Here is a 17,802-nt window from a genome sequence, read left to right on the forward strand (position 1 = left end):
GAGAAAGTATATTAAGCTATTTTCTATTGTCAATAGAGCAAGGCACAGACTGAGAAAAGTTTAAAAAAAAAAAAGGACATAAAGAAGAGAGAGAAAATTGCAATTAGTTTAGCATTTCAATTTAGGTTGAAAGCTTTGCAGCCAGTAAAACGTTTACGAAATGAAATAAATATGAATTGTATGTGAATTGAAGAAGAGCGCAAGAACTAGATATAAAGAAACTGAGAGAAGGCGCACCCAGCGATTTTTTATTGTCAATACAGCAAAATGTAGACAGAGGAATGTTTAAGAATATTACATAAAGAGATATAGAAAATAAATCAGAACTCAATTAAGCCTGAGAGGAGTAAGAAATTAGAATATATAAAATTACTACAAATTAATTTAATTATTAATTTGCTTTTAAAATTTTGCAGCCAGTAAAACGTTACTTAAGGAAAATGGTCAATTACTAACTATAAACACAAGATGATAAACACAAAATTAACTCAGCTAAAAATGTGGCAGCTGCCGAAGGGAATTATAGCAAACATTCTCTATTAGAACAAAACGTAGACATGAAAACCTTTAAGAATATGCCACAAAAGAGAAATAGAAAATCTCACTCAATCAAGCCAGTCAATAGAAGCGTAAGAAATATTAGTATAAGAATAGGCGCCAAGAGAACTAGTAACTATGCTCCTAAAATCAAAACAACATTGAAGCCGAGCAGCCAGTAAAACGTTTAAGAAAGCGGCATAAAAGTGCAGTGAAAGAAGAAAAGCAGCAAATACTGAAAAGCTACTTCTAGTATTATGTTTTCTTTGTATTTATAATAAAAAAAAATTAGAGTTAGTAAAACATTAAAGAATGCATCTAAAATAGAAAAGAAAATGTTTTAGAATTTATTATTATGAATTTGCCGGTAAAAAGTTGGTACAAAATGCTTAGACAATGCCAACGCTCAACGCCAGCAAAAAGTTGTCATAAATAAAATTAGAAAACGCTCAAAAGCAAATGAATTATCGAGAGTGAAGAGGAAGAGCGAAATTGTTTTGTGTCACGTAATTTGCAATAGATATACGCCGCAGATCGAATGCTTTTGTTTTTCATCAAGCTGCACTTCAGGAAAACAAGAAAACAAAAACAAGTTTCGAGCAAGGCAGAAAGGAATAAATTAGAGGGAGAGGGACAGTAAAACAAATTAATGTTGTTGTGTAGTGAAGCAAACGAAGTACAAGAATTGCACACTAAACAACGATTCACACACACACAGAGACAGCAAATGGCACCAGCGAGATGTGTCATAAAGCCTAACTGAGAAAAAAAAATGCTGCATGTCATTCCGGCCATTGTGTGTTGTGTGTGTGTGTGTTTGTGCTTGTGTGAGTGATACAAGTTGGTTTACTTAGGGCCGCACGTGGACCAAACTAACGAGAAACTGTGAAAAATTACGAAAAAAAATGAACCAAAGCTGAATGTTGATGAGAGTCTATACGCCGGGCACCGCCAGCGAAATGTGTCAAGGCAAGAGGCGAGACGCACACACGCAGCGAGGAATTTTGGGTAAACACTAAAATAATTTAGTTGTTTTAAACAAATATGCAAGAGAGAGAAGAGGAGAGTAAAATTCAAAATTTTGATGCCTCAGCAATTTTTTGCGCACTAAAGAAAAATGTGGAAAAAAATTCAATGTCGCTGAGGCAAAGCGAAACAAATCGATTTTTGCTAAAGATTTGCTTATTAAATTTAATTTTATGAAATATATATATATAAGAAATATCATATGTAAGCCAAGTTAATATTCAATAAGCGACTGTCTGACTGGCTGGCTGCAGTTCAAGCTGCTGCCAAGGTGCTTGGCAAAGGTTATTTCAAAGTCTGCGCACAAAAGTATGCTATAAAAATTCAGTTAACTGCGATACACAACTATATATACATATATTTATACACTCACTCACTCACACACACACACACTCACACTTTTGGTTAAGCTGCATGTTGTGCGTCGTCACATGCAAATGCAGCTGCTAACCCGTTTTTTTTTCTTATTCTTCTTATATTTTTTATTACTTGACTGAAGCGCACACGACTCTGAGGCGGCTGCAGACTCAAGGACATGCAGATCGCTTGGCACGCGCAAGCATTTTATTATTTTCCACTCGCTAATTAATAAATCCACGCCACATTATATGGCACGCGCCTGACTTAGCACTTTGTTTCTTTATTTTTTTTTTGTTTTTTTTTTTTGTTAACGCCTCGGAAACGGAAACGTGCACAGCGTCTCGCTTGAACGCTGCGTTTTCGTTACGTTGCGATGAGAACGTCGCGCAGCTCTGCACCAAACTGAATGGCGGCACACAGGAACATGGCTAACTGCCCGCTGCTGCTGCTGCTGCGGCGACGTCAACTGCGACGGCGACTGCGACTGCGACTGCGACTGCGACTGCGACTGCGACTGCTGCTGTTGACTGACTTTCAATCTTGACGTCTATGACACTGGCCAAAGCCAAGCAACTGTCATTGAAGCCAGTGCGAAACAAAACGCACAAAACTCAACTTCCCAACTTTCCCATTGGTGTGTGTGTGTGTGTGTGTGTGTGTGTGACTGTGTGTAGCAACTTCCTAGTTAAGCATTTGCTCTTTACATGCCAAGCTCAAGGCTCTCTTAAGTCTTGTGGCCACGCAAATTAACTAGTACAAACTGCTAGAGTTGTCAAGTGCGCAAAAAGCTGAACAAAATATTAAAATTAATAAAATATTTATTAAAAAAATATTCAAATACTTAAAAAAAAATATGTAAAAGAAAAATTTTAAAAAATCAAAACAATAATTTTTCAATAATTATCTGTTCAACTTGATTTACTTTTTAATTTATAAAAATAAAAGTTCAGTAATTTTAATAATCCTTAAAATGTAAATAAATAAGAATTTATATTGAAGCTTAGATTTCTGTGAGTATTATTTATAAATATTTATATAGCTATATTAAATCATAACAACAAAAATATATATTTTTTTTAAATTTATTTTTATGTTGTTTTTTTGTCATTAATTTTTTAAACCAAAATATTTAACTGTGTATGCGAGCACGTGTTATATAACAATACAAACTCACAAATACAGAGAGCGACATACAAACACACAGTTGCTGTCTCTCTTTCTCTCTCTGTTAGAGCGCAAGAGCATAAGAGCTGTCGGCCGCGTAACCCAGAAAATGGCAACAAAACAAATTGACGAAAATCGTGTAATCAACAAGAATTTGGCGCCAAACGGAACACGTGTTCATCACAACGTTTCGTTTCCATTTCGTTGCGTTTCGCATTCATAAACATTGAAGCTTTTGTGTGACGTCATATGTGGCCTTATGACGTCAGTCGAACGAAAAGTCTACAAAAGTTCTAAATGAACACGTCACCAAGTGAAGGGGGAGAGCATTAAAAAAAAGAAGATGGAGAGAGTGCGTTTTTGTGGCGCCATCTAGTGGTTAGGATAAGCAATATTATGCACGCTTTTGAGACGTTTATTTTGAAAGTTCTGTATTTATTATATTAAATATGATAAAATAGAAGCATAAAATAAAATATATAAATAATTCAAAAATAATTATATATTTATAAATTGAAATAAAATAAATATATAAAACTCAATTTTATTTCATTCTATTTTTTTAACTTAAAATATATTGACAAACAAAAATTATATTTTATTTATTTTTTAATATTTAAAAAATATTTATAAACCATTTTAAATAACAATTAAGTTTTATTTTATTGAATTTGTAAATATATATTTTAAAAACAAATATTTTTTAAATTTTTGTGAATTTCACTTTTGAGCTTTTAATTTTATTCATATTTTGCCTGCCTTTGTCCAATATTTATTCATAGTTTCAGCTGTTAAAAAAATTTTGTTGTGCAAATTTAAACAGCAGCAAATAAAACAAATTGTGAATGTGCATATGTAAGTTATGCAAAGGTCCATTTGCAGGCAGCAAATATGTAACAAATACAAAAGAATTTGCGCCGTCAAATCAGAAGCCACAGAAAAAAGAGATGAAAAGCGAAAAAATAAATGGAAACTGAAGCCGGAAATGGAATTTGATGTCAATAAATTGAGAGAATGTTGAAAAAGAAAATGCGACTAAGCAAATCAATATGAAATAAGGCAGTAGACGAAGTGAATCGCTGATGCCAACTGACAGCAGCCACAAATTCCGCACTTAGCGCACACACATGCGGCACATGCAACGCTTGCAACGATTGCATTTATTGCATCCATCAGAAATTAAACAGCAAACGCTACTCGCGTCGCATTAGCGAATCAGTGAATCAAAAGTGCAAAATCTTCGAAAGAAGGAAACGAAGTCAAGTTGCCAACAACTGGAACTTGACTGAAAATCCAAGTCAATTCATGAGGAAAAACAAAACAACGACAACAACAACTTAATCCAGTGGGAGACATTAAATAGTCAGGCAATGCAGATTGAGTCTACTTCGTAGAACATTTTACGAAACAATTATAAGCCTATCCACAACTTATTCAACTAATATTAGACTTCAATTGAGTCTGGATGAGATTATTGTAAGCAATTAGGCATTATTAATATTATTCTCAGATATATGAAATAAATATAGAAAATAAGATCATAAATATACCTTATTTAGTAGCCTAAGACTTGGAGCTGTTTTTAGGTTTGAGCTCATGAAGAAGTTTTTTTAATTCATTACATCCAAATTTTAAGTTTATTTGAAATGTAATTATATTTTGATTTAAAAAAAGTTTCAACAAAAACTCACACTAAATATAAGTCTTAATGTCTTATAAAAAATATAGAAATAATATGTAAATATATGAAAAATATTAAAAATAAAAACAATATATAAAATAATATAAACAAATATTAATTATATTAATAATATATAAAATCATATAGCAGAAAACAATTATTAATAATAATATCAAAATATATATATAAAAATTATCAATGTTATATAAATAATACTAAGAACTATAAATAAAATAAGAAATTAAGCATAATATAAAATTATGAATAATGCATAAAATAAAATATAAAATAATATAAAAATTAAAATATAATATAAAATCACATAAAAGTTATATAAATAAAATAAAAAATATAAAAAGGAAAATAATAAATAACTTTTTATAAACCAATAATAAATAAATAAATTTTTTAAGGTTTAATTATCTCTAGCTGCTTAAAAAAAATTTAATTATATCTAGATTTATAATATATAATATATTATAATATATATATGTATATATAGAAATATATATTTTTTTCTAGGTCTATATATATGTCTATATAAATACATATCTTCAAAAACTCGCTTAAGCCAAATCTTAGTTATCTTAGTGCAGTGCGTGCTTAATATTCGAGTGGAATTTTGTTGAAATACTTCATTGAAATGCGAGACAGCAAGGACAATGCAAGAAATGCATGAGCTAAAAGTCAAATCCCAGAGACAAGAGAATGAAAATGTTAGAAGCGAATTAAATGGCACTAAATGCCCATTCTTAGCCCTGAGTGAGTCTGTGTGTGTGTGTGTGTCACTTAGTAAGTGTGTGTGTGTGTGTGTGTGTGTCAAGTGAATTTGTAGTCAATTTCCTGCAATTTGTCGTTGGCAGCAGGCGATAATAATGCCAAGGATGCCGATGAGGAAGCTGAGCTTCCTGTAATGATACGCAGCGCACAATCAAGACAACACAATACACTTTAACACTCGCACATGTGTGTGTGTGGGTGTGTGTGTTGGTGAGATTGCGTGTGTTTCTATATATATAAATATAAAAACAAATTAGAATGTGTGCAAAATATGGCACAAAATGAATTTTTGGCATACCAATGCTGCAAGCAATTTGTCGACGCCTAATGGAAACAAGCGCGTGAAAGATACTTCAGTAGGGGTAGTCCCTCGCTCGGAGTAGGGTGGGGTTGAGTAGTCTCTGCAACTGGCATTCACATGTTTCTGGCCGTGCTGATAAGTGCTTGTTGTTTAGTCCCCAAATTGAGTGTTTCGACAGTTTGGACGAACCGAACGTCGCTGGCGAATGCTTCTGTCAGGCATTCGATTCCAATTAGAAGGCGCATTCTGTGCGCGTCTCTTGCGCGGTCTGACTGCCTAAATCGCATTGACACGCATTTACATGTCTCGGCAGCCAGTAAATTGAACAGCCTAATGTGCCAAGCAGCAGGACTCAGCACACACACACACACACACGCACACCCACCTTCTCAGCACACACACTATTGTAATTAAAATGTCAGCACAAAGAAAGACGCGCAGCCTCCGCACTCTGGCTCGACTCTTGGCTGGCAATGGTCCTTTGGGCTTATCAATTTAGATTGCTGTCCGCAGACAAGCCTCAAAATTGCAAAAACTGCAAATGAAAATTAAATACATATATACTAGAAAAAAAGACGACCAACACAACACAACACAACACAAACATAACTGTCAACCGCAAAAATATCATAGGGAATAACTCTGCAGACATAGATCAGATCCCATTTCTGTTCGGGCACATCATCAGACAGCAGACCCGACCCTTCAGGCAATGAGACAAACATTTTTGATGCTTCTTTTTTCATTTTGGCAAATTTCTTTCTTGTTTTCATTTCTCATATCCTGCAAAAGATTTTTAAAAAATTGCGTGCAAATGTGTTGAGCTAATGGAAGAGTGGCGCAAATATATTTGCCGCGCATTACATATCTTAAATTTTATTTATTAGAATATTTAAGTTCAAACTTAGGCAAGGTTATAAAAAAATTTATTAATCAAAAATAATCACATAAAATAAAACATATTATAAAATAAAAAAAAACCGAAACTTTATTGGAATTAAATTTATTTTAATTCCTACTGAAAGAAAATATGAATTAGAATTGTAACAAGCTTTAAATATTTATAAACTTTGCTAAAAAAATTTTAAATTCCTCTAAAAAAAATTAAAGTAAGCCTAAAAACTTTGATAAACTTGTTTTTTTCTTTTGCTTAACTGCCGCACAAACTTTTTCCCATTTGAATTTCTTAGCACGTTTCAATTTCCATTCGTCTTAAGTGAAATTTCACTATAAAAGTTTACATAATAAAATATGCTTTATGTTAATTTAGAAAATTTTTACATAGTTTTAAATTGTAGATTTACATTTTTTAAGCTGTAAATTGTATTCAAGCAAAAAGTTTATTGCAATTGCTTACAAAAAAATTTAAACAACAGATAAAAAATATATCAATAAAATTAAAGCTATGCGTATATTTATAAATTATAAATATAAAAAATAAAATATAAAAAAATGTTTTTTTTAAACTTATTTTAATTGCAAGAAAAATACATTTATTTTGATATAATTTTTAAAATATTTAATAAAAATATCACAAAATGTTCATATAAAGATAATTTTAATATTTTTTTATTGTGTTCAAAATTGCAATGGAAATAGAAGAAAAATGATAAAAGAAATTGTTTTTTGTATTAAAATTTCCACGAATAACGTCTCAAGCTGCTCAAACAAAGCTCACCAGCTTTGTATAAAGAAATTTGTAGGAATATGTTTTACAGCGTAAACGCATATTTATGCAAGTGAAGTTATTTTTCAGAAAGAAAATATTTTTCAACTGAAGCACGCACTTCAGCTGACACAACAAAGTACCAAAACTTTTTCTATTTTTATAGAAATTCTTGCAATCAAAGTGAGCTTAGTTCGCCTGTTGATGCTGGACAGGCAACAATAAGAGAATTTGCTTGGCCCTACAAATTGGTAAACAAACTGGCAAAAAAGGTACCATTTGACCGCATATAAATAAAAAACTTATTCAAAAGTTCAACAAGAACAAGAACAACGAACGAAAAAAAAACAGTTGACAAAAGTGTTTAGAGTAAAAAGTTAGAGACAAACGATATTAGATGGCTCGCTTGACCCCTTGATTGAAAAAGTTTTTGACAGTTATTATATCAGATATCACAAATGGAATTTGTCAGTTTATATATAAGAAAAGTGAATTGCCTTTCGCCCGCACACATGTAAATTGAAAACAAAGTGCAAAAGATGTCAGCTTGCATTTTCATACAGTTTTTTCTTTGTTACACAATACCTGCCGCCACCCGACTCCAGCGTTGGCTTTGCCTCCATTATTTCGGCACGAAAAACACCTGCTACGAAATATGCATATTAATGTGTGCACAGAATCCTTCATCCTTCACGTTGAGCGCATGTTATGCCCACCAAGAGAACCCGCATACATTTACTAGCTTAGGCTATGCCGTGCCTCTGGCTGCCTTTCATTTAGCCAAAATCATTCACTCCCAACGCCTTTCCGCATCACTATCAATTTATTTTTTATTCTATTTTATTTGATTTTATTTCTCTATAGGAAAAGTGTATATTTCAGTTGCTTTCAATTGGGATTTCATTCCGCTGCAACAGTTTTTTATTACTAAATACACTAACCTACAAAAGGCTGCATTATATGCCTTTTACTTTGGTCTCAGTTAAATGAAATTTTATAAAATTGTTATTTATAATTCAAATAAGATGTATATGTATTATAAGAATATAATTATTATTTCTTAAGAATATATATATATTTATATTCATTAAAAAAAATTTATAAAAATAAATTTATAAAATATAAATATTGTGAATTTTAACAAAAAAAAGATATATACATATATTTATATAAAAATAAATATATTTTTGTAATTTAAAATTATTATTATATATGTATATATGTATATATAGTTTATTTTATTTTTTTTTGTCTTGTAAAATTTTCTTTGAGTTACATAACTAAATTAATATTAGTATATGAAGAAATAAGTAAACTAAAGTTCTTATATCTTAAAATATATAGTTGTAAAATAAAAAAATATATATAAATATTTTTAAAATAATTTTTCCACAATTTTTTTGTTGCCTTAAATTGTTATATATTTTTTGTAAATTGTATATAAAATAAAAGAAATTATTTGCGCATATTTGAAAGCACATCTCTAGCTCTAACTAATGCCCAACACTGCATAAGTGTATTTGCGAGTCGTTATAGTTATCTTACCGAAAATTCATTTTGTTTGTTAACTACGGCGCCAGCTGCCATTGACGCGTAGAAACGTGGCCAGCAGCTGCGACTACGCGTTGCCATTCGTAGGAAATGTTAAAAAATTCAAATTCGTAAAAAAAGATGAAAAACTAAATTACATAAATATAAGTTAGGCACATAAATTATATTAAAAAAAAGAAGAAGAACAAGAAGAGGAAGTAGAAGAAGATATCTTTGACTTGAGCTGTATTTATGATATTCTATTTGATGAATTTTCACGCTCTTCTGTTTTGCCAGCATTTTTTATTTGATTTTTCGTGCCAGCAGCAACAGCAGTCGACGCTTTTTATAAACATCAATATTTATATTATTTTTAGCTTGCGTTTTTTTCTCTCTGACTCTTGGGGTATGTTTGCATTTTGATTGACACATGGGACTTAGCTGTGGCTGTGTTCCCACATGAGCGCGAAAAAGTAGGCAAATTTAATATGGAATCAATTGATTGTGGCTATGCTTTTTTTCTCTTGGCCCAAATAAATCTGGCTGAAATGCTAAGCGGCATAGAAATAAATTAGCCCAGGTTTAATTATGCAAAAGGCGCACGTGACAGCAGCAAAAAGGTCGAAAAGAGCAAACTGCCCAGCTCCCCAGCTGGGAGCGACTGGCCCAAAACAAAACTACGTGCAGCTGCTTGAGCCTTGTTAAATTTTAAATACGTCGAAGACGTCGAGACTTCCGGCTCTGCAGCACAGCTAATTGAACGCCATTCGCTGGGACAGTAATTGATGTATGACTCTATGGAGTCCCTAGAATTACCTACGGGCAAGCGCTCAACTGTCAGAGCTGGGGACAGCTGCAAGAGCAGCGCGCTGCGCCCGGGTCCGACGGGTCCAACGGGTCCGACTTCCACAGTGAACTGTGAACAAAAGCAAATGTATTGTTCGGCTCCATTGCTGCACAACTTGTCTTCTGTGGCAGCTCATACAATGCATTTGATTGTGGAAATTTAAAACTGTTTTCCATTAGGAAATTGCATTGGGGGCAACCGGCCGGGCAGCAGGGTAGCCGGGCAGCCAGGCAATACTATGCGCGCCAGCCAAGAGGTCAACTTGACTGGCTCACTAAGTGGCAACTCGAGTGGCCAAAGTGTGGGCGGGCAACGCCTAATGAAAACCCATTCAATGTGTTTGCTTGACTCTCTACTTCACAATTGATCGAATATATATATATATATATATATATATATATATATATATATATAAAGAACAAGAAGAAAAAGTTATATATGTACACACACACACACGCCCAAAACTTTTGCGATAAATGCCTCAAATATTGCTCACCAAATTGGTACATTGTTGGTAAATAAGAGAGAAGCTCACGACCTGCAACACTTTCCGGAGAGTGCATATAATCTCTTTGCATTACCCTGTAATCGGCAGAGATGTAGGTTGAGAGAGATAGTTGTGCTATAGGCAGAAGTTAGTAAATTAGAGTAACGTTTACTAATTTCTGGTAAATAATCGATATATATATAAAACAATCGATACAAATGCAATAACATTATGGAATAACCTAACGCTTATTATTAGCTATTCAAAGCGGGTTAAAAAAAATTAACAACTAGTATTTAGTATAGCATCGATTACATTACTGTGCAAGTTATCGATATATATATAAATGTAATGTTAGCAAATCATTAATTGATATTATGTCTAAAAGACTTGATTTCACTATTTAACAGTTTTTTAATTAAATAAATTATCGATATACAAGCTATCGATAAGCAGATCATTAATCGATAGTTTATCTAGAAAATTATTATCGGGTTTTATATGAGTTTTTTAAATAAATAAAATATCAATAACTACAATAGCTTGCAATTTCTAAAGTTACTCCACAAATTATCGATATATATAAAGATCAATAATCAACAAAAAAAATTTTTAACCATTTTTAAATTTGTTAAATATCTATATTATGTCATGATCTGAATGTGCAATGTGCAATTGATATACTTTCAAAATACAACTTTAACTTCAAATCAAAATTGTCTAAAATCGATTATTTCCAAATATAAGATCGTTATGCTTATTTTTGGGACAGATCGATTTTAGACAATTTTGATTTGAAGTTAAAGTTGTATTTTGAAAGTATATCAATATGTTATTCATTTAATATTTAATCTAAAATTTATTTTGATAGAGTATTGAACGATCGGCAATAGATGTGAACCTAGCCCACACACTCACTTGTTTCATTTGCTTTCACAGAGCTCTATCAATATTGGCCCAAGCTGATTGTATTCCTTTGCCACCCTAACACAGTGTGTGTGTGCCCTGCCAAGTGTTTGCGCTGCTTTCACGCCTTTACAACACTTTCTCTCCAATTCCCCTTCTTTTTATCTGGTTTTATTCGCAGAGTTCTTATTTGAGCAATCAAGTTGCAGTTCAGAGACACATCGTCTCGAGTCTAGTGCCATTTGGTGGAATGCTTAATTTTGTTTTAATTACTGGCCGCAGCAATTAACAAACCTCATTGCTGGCCTCCGGCACAATGCCAGCTAATTATGCTAAAAGACAATTGTGCTGGCCATTAACTGGGCTCCATTGAAGCGTCACAAATGCTGTCAACGCGCCAATAGAAGCTGGCCAAAGACTGGTTAATCTGCAATGCCAACTGTGAAAAGGCTACAGTGCTGTTCGAAAGTGTGCGACCAGTTGCGATTTAACTTCTGCGAACTGTCTTCAGAGTATGTCAGTTGCCTTATCAGGGGAATTATACTAAAAGCAATGGCCATTAGAGCTATTTTATTATTTGATTTTAATCTCTTTTATATGGCTTTCGGCCGCATTTCAATTAACATTGCGCTTGATTAGCCATGAGTGGCGTCTATTAGAAAGGCATGTGTGATTATATATAAGCATGTCGAAGTTATTAATATAGAAATTTGTATGTTTGTATAACCCGAAATTGTAGCTTTACTTAAATAATATTTTCTTAAAAGCAGTTTTTATTTTGCTGTTGCAGTAATTGGCATAAAATATTGTCATTTATCACAAATCTAAAAATTTCTTTGTGAATTCATAAAAATGTTGTGGTATTAATCTAGAAATTAAACAAATTTACAAGAAGAGTCTTCATATCCTACACGAAAATTTCATTGTGAATAACAACTTCATTATGGGAATGAGCATTTAATAAATGTTTTTATTACCTCATCATTGAGTACAGCACTCGAAGTGTAGTTTATTTAACATTCAATTGTTGAGCTGAGCAATTAATGAGGCAACATATTTATATAATATGTCAACCGAAACCCTTTTCGTAACACTCACACGGGACACAAATGCCCAAATGTGGCATTAACTTTAACTCGATGGGACAACAAAATGACCCCAAATGGAACTTATAACTTATCATATTTCCATACACGTTTTCGCCTGCTGCTTGATGCCGGCTATTTTTATGCCCTGCTCGACGTCATGCGATTACTATTTATAACGTATGGCAGCTAGCAACAGGACTCATGGCTTTTCCATTGACCTATTACATTTGCTGCAACAACGACGTACAAAAATGGTCATAAATAAATAATTATGTGCTTGAAACTATTGGAAATTGTTGCCGTAGCAATTTTATAAGGAATTTGTTGTGTTTGGATTTGATTTCGACTACCTTGAGCGCTTGAGTGTGGCTGTGGCTCTGGCTGTGGGTGTGCATCGGCTTGTGCCTGAGTCCAGTATATATATATATATAAAATAAAAATAAAATAAAGTAAAAAAAAGTTCAGAAATCAATCAATGTGCGAAAAAGGCAATTTGTGGTTGCCGGCAAAAAGAGCAACAACAACAAACGCTTGAAAATTCTATTATGAGCAAAGTTCCGGAACTTACTACGCACCGTGGGCAGCATTTATGCATTTTGCTGTATAACTGTTAACAGAGTGTAGTTAGTCAGACAGACACTGTTAAGTTAACAGCTGTTAACAAAAGTATATTGATGTTAAAAATACATTTAAAAGAGTTTTTAATTATTACAAACTTTTTTATAGCAATTTTAATTTAAAAAAGACATTAAAAATTACAAAATTATTAAACATTTTTGAATTTACAAAATTATTTAAAATTAATTTATTCTACTTATTATTTGAGTTGAATTGAAAGCAACAATGAGCTGATATCTTTGGTTGAGAATAATTATTTTTTGGCACAGAAAATACGCAAATAATAAATAAAAAATACTCAATTTAAAGTATTGAGCTACATTTATACCATTTGCCCATGGTGCAGCGTGACACAAAGGCATAGGTGTGCAATGTATGTATGTATATGTATATGAGAGTGAGTGTGTGTGTGTGCTTGCTGCTGTGTACGTATGGAACACCTTAGCGAGCTGACAACTTTTTGTTGCTGTTGTTTTTTGGCAAACGCCAAACGTAGCATGAAACATGAACGAGCCGAGGCGATAAAAAAGGTGGCAGAACGAAAGTAAAAAAAAAAAGATGAAAAAGGAAAAATCAAAATACAATATTAAAGTTGAGTTTTCTTTTCTTTTTTCATTTAATTTTCTCTTTTTTTCTCCTTTTTGCCATCGAATTCTCCAGCGTGCCAGTGCTCAATGACGCATTTAATAGCTTTGCTTTTGCCAGTTTATTGTGTGTGTGTAGGAGCTTTCCTTTCAATATTCTGACAAATTCCCATTGTGTGGCCGACAAGGGAAGGCGAAAAAAAAAGGAATATAAATAAATATATAAAAACGATGCGCAAATTAGCTATAGCAACATTTGGAATTGTCAAAAAGAAATGGCTTGACAGTTAAATATTTAATTATGGGCGCACGCATGAGCGAGGCCCGCGCCTCATTTTCACAACTTTATCAATTACGTGGGAAATTTCGATGGAAACGGTCTGCTACGGATACGCCTACTCCGAGCAGCGACCGCAGTCGGCATGAAGTCGTCTGTTCGACGATGAACAAACGTTAACGTTGCAAGTTCGGCTTTCGATTGCTATTGGATATACCCTGCACAAAATTGAGAAATATGAAGGGGTAGATAAGCTCAATGGCATAGTAGAAGCACTCGATGACATGATCTGCATTAAGACTTAGTATATATAAATATACTTTAAATTATTATATATTACATTGCTCTATTGCAACCAACAAAAATATATAAAAAATCAAGAGGTATTTTGAAGTGTAATTAATGGCATAAGACACAATTTCTATGGCCTATAAAAATACATTCCATATTATATATTATAGATTATCCACAAGTAAATTAATTAGGCAGGCACAGCTCATACAACAAAGCCTTAGTGGGGAATAGCACAGAAACTGCTTCTACAACAACTCAAGGCTATGTGCGAGGTATGAGCAAGTCGTGTGTTTGCTACACTCTCCAGCACAATATTTGTTTTTTTTTTATGCTTCCTTGGATAGCTAGGCACACGGCACACGGCAGCCCAGCGAAGCGGATATCCTTTTGAATTCGAAATCAAACCAAATCAGGCCAAGCCAAGTGGAACTGAAGGATACTGCGGCAGCTTGCTAGACTGCTAGCCTGCCAGACTGAGTAACTAACTGACTGGATGACTGACTGACTGACTAACTGACTGACTGAGTGACTGACTGAAATGGATCGCTAACTTTCCGGCTGTAGCGACTGTGCCGGCGCAGTAAACATAAACGCCGCACTTGATGCGGCCACGATTTATGCAAATGTTATGCGCACAGCTAAACTCCTTTAGGCCGCAGATAGAAAATTTCATTACACCAAAATTAAGATTTGATGGCTCGGGAGGAATGTCCATCAAAAATGCTGTCAAAATGTCGCGTGCTTACCTTAGGGCTGTAGAAAATTCTTACTACAGAAAATTCCAGCTTTGTTGTATGCTATAAACGCGGTTTCACTTAACCCAATTTCACTTGATTCACTTTCAACACTTTTAACATTGCCAATTAGAGATTTATAAACTGAGTATGCAGTTTGACTCGCCGATAATTGCATAACTATCGAGATGCTTGATCAATGTTATACTCAACAGGTGCTGTAAGAAATGCAGATATTGTTAAGTTATGCACTGCAAGACTGTTAAGCTAAGCCTTAGCAAAGGCTTACTCAAAAGTAACTGCTGTTAAGTTAAGCAGCACTGCATTTAACAGTTGTAGCCTATGAAATCTTAACAGCGTAATTCCTTACAGTTTATTTGCTCAAATAAATGCAAATTTTCATTGATTTAAGTTTATAAAAAACGTACAGTAATGTAAGCATATTTTATGGCTTGTTAATCAATATGACAACTGCAAAAAAAATGGCCAAAACTGCACATCACACATAATTACATCAAAAATTTAACAGCAGTCAATTTAACACAAACTTTTCAACGTCAAAGGGTGAAAAGCAAAGAAGTTAATTAAGGCAATATAAAATTCATTCAACTACAAACTGCAGCAACTTAACAGCTGTTAATTCGCATTCTTGACCGCAAATAGCTATATACTATATAATTATATACCAGCTATGAACGATAGTTTGGGGCTGAATTGCAAAAGACTGCGAGTATCAGCTATAAATAGCATTTAATCTATGCATAATACAACATTTCTGCCCGCTTGCACACGCACATGCACACCCTTACGCATGTGTGTCTGAGCGCCCACACAACTTGTTTAACAGCACAAACCAAATGCAGCGCAGCGCCGGTGCGTGCGAGTGAAATGGCGATAGTGCACTTCTAACTTCCCATCTCCATTTCCGATTCCCCACTACAAGCTCTATAATTTGTAGTGTGTGTGTGTATGAGTGTGTCAGTGTGTGTGTGTGTGCTCCCATTTGAAATTTGTATTTCATTTATTATTACTTTATAATTATAGCCTTGGACTTATTTGGGATTTGCAACTAAAACGTGAGCTCGGCACATCAAAGAAATGTAAACATACAAATTGTGAGGCTTTGGGTGGAATAAAATATGGAGAAAAGAGAATTTCAATATCAAAATTTAAAACATATAAAGTATTAAAATATGATATGAATTTAGTAAATTGAACTCTAAGTCTAGAAGTAGTTTCCATAAGAGTTTTTTACAGACTTCATATATTACTCAAACAGAATCTCCATCTCTTCGACAATAACTTTAGTTAGAGTATCAAAAACGTAGCTGAAAAACAGAAGCAACTGCAAGTGAGCTCACATAATGCATTCATTATGCACAGACAGCGAGTATTACTGAAGGGATTACGCTGCATGTTGCTGTCGTGAGCGCAAAGCAACGGTGAAGGGGTCGAGGGCTATGCAAATGATTGACGCAGCCCCAAAGTGTTCAAAGTTTTATGATTACACGAGCGTTCTGTGGATTTGTGAAATTAACTGCGAATGTCTGGCTTACCCATACCCACACAAGCGCACATATGTCTGAGGATATTACACTAACAACAACAGCAAAGTAACTGTCAGAAGTTGCAAGTTTTTAGCTTGCAGCGTGTCTATAAGATTAAGAATTTATATGAGTCAAGTTTTGGCTGATTCACAGTGGCCAAACTTAAAGCCAGTTTAATGCACGCTTATGGCCAAGTCTTTCAAGGCCAAACCAGGATGCAAACAAATCGCTGTCAAGTGCTAGCTTATCTTTACGACCTTTGTAAATACACTGGCTTTGGACTATAAAAATTATTATTAAGCAATCATAGCTATAAATAGATCAATTTTCGATACTTCATTTATTATACATTAAAAAGTCGCCTTAATAAAGTAAATATTGCCATTATTTATGATTATGTTAAGGCTTATCAATGTTTAACAGTCAGCGCAGTTGCCTAACATAACACTGATCTGCCGCATAACTTAACAGCAGTTACATTTGAGTAAGCTGCTGTTAAGGCTTCACTTAACAGTGACTGCACCTGTTGAGCATAAATTTGATCGAGCATATCGATAGTTCTGAAATTATCGGCGAGCCAACTGCAACTCAATTAAGAGCGTACAACAATGGTCCAACTTGATTAACTTATATTAGTTGTTAACTTATATTAGGCGTCAAATATGCTAAAACTTGACAGCTCAGCTCTGATTTGAAAGCAACTGCAAGCTTAACAGTTGACTGCGAGTTATTTCATAGTTTGTTTATTTGATAGTTTGTATAATATAATGTAATGATAATATAATATGTATATTTAAAGTTGTATTTATTTCAGGAAATTATAATCTGATTTGGATTATAATTTCGATTATTTGCTAATATCATTTTACATAATCGAATTTTCTATTAAGGCAAGAGCATTTAATCTTCGCTCACATCCGCTTTGCTTTCCTTCTCTGGTGTTCGTTTTTCCCCCATTTCATATATTTTTTTTGCTTTGTTTTTGCTGCCACGCGCTTGTTTACACAAAATTGTGTTAAACGTGCGAAAAAGTGGAAAACAAGATGAAGAAAAGCAAGTAAGTAATTTGCCATTACTCAGCCGCAGCATCTTTTGCTGCGAAACGCTACCATTTACCTTGACGGCGATTTCTGCTGGCTTTGTCTGGCTGGCTATATCTATATATATATTTGCAACCCTTACTTAGTTATAATGAGGAAACTTTTCGCTGTATTAAGCAGCGTCTGCTGCTGGGAACCCTTTTTCCATACTGTTGATCTCTGTATAAAGAAAGCATTTTCTTATTTTCTTTGGTTTTCTTTATTTTTTTTTTTTGTTCGCTTGTATAAAGCTTAATTGAACATTTTCACTTATCTAGAGAGCAATTTTCCTTTGT

The 17,802-nt window shown here is 33.6% G+C and overlaps 1 protein-coding gene across 4 annotated transcripts in view; it reads right to left on the minus strand.

Moving 5' to 3' along the window:
- The window catches only part of LOC111605706 (potassium channel subfamily T member 2), a 148,810-nt gene that overhangs the window by 115,524 nt on the left and 15,484 nt on the right, over window positions 1–17,802 (minus strand). Inside the window, exon 1 of one of the 4 annotated variants that reach the window (XM_030225024.1) lies at window positions 2,053–2,317. The exons of the other annotated variants lie outside the window; for them this stretch is intronic. The gene's annotated coding sequence lies outside the window, so the exon portion shown is untranslated. Of the gene's footprint in view, window positions 1–2,052; window positions 2,318–17,802 lie in introns of those variants that run through there. 4 annotated transcript variants of the gene reach the window in all.

The sequence above is a fragment of the Drosophila hydei genome, unplaced genomic scaffold (genome assembly GCF_003285905.1).
Source record: "Drosophila hydei strain 15085-1641.00,03,60 unplaced genomic scaffold, DhydRS2 tig00008122-arrow-pilon, whole genome shotgun sequence".
NCBI lineage: Eukaryota > Metazoa > Arthropoda > Insecta > Diptera > Drosophilidae > Drosophila > Drosophila hydei.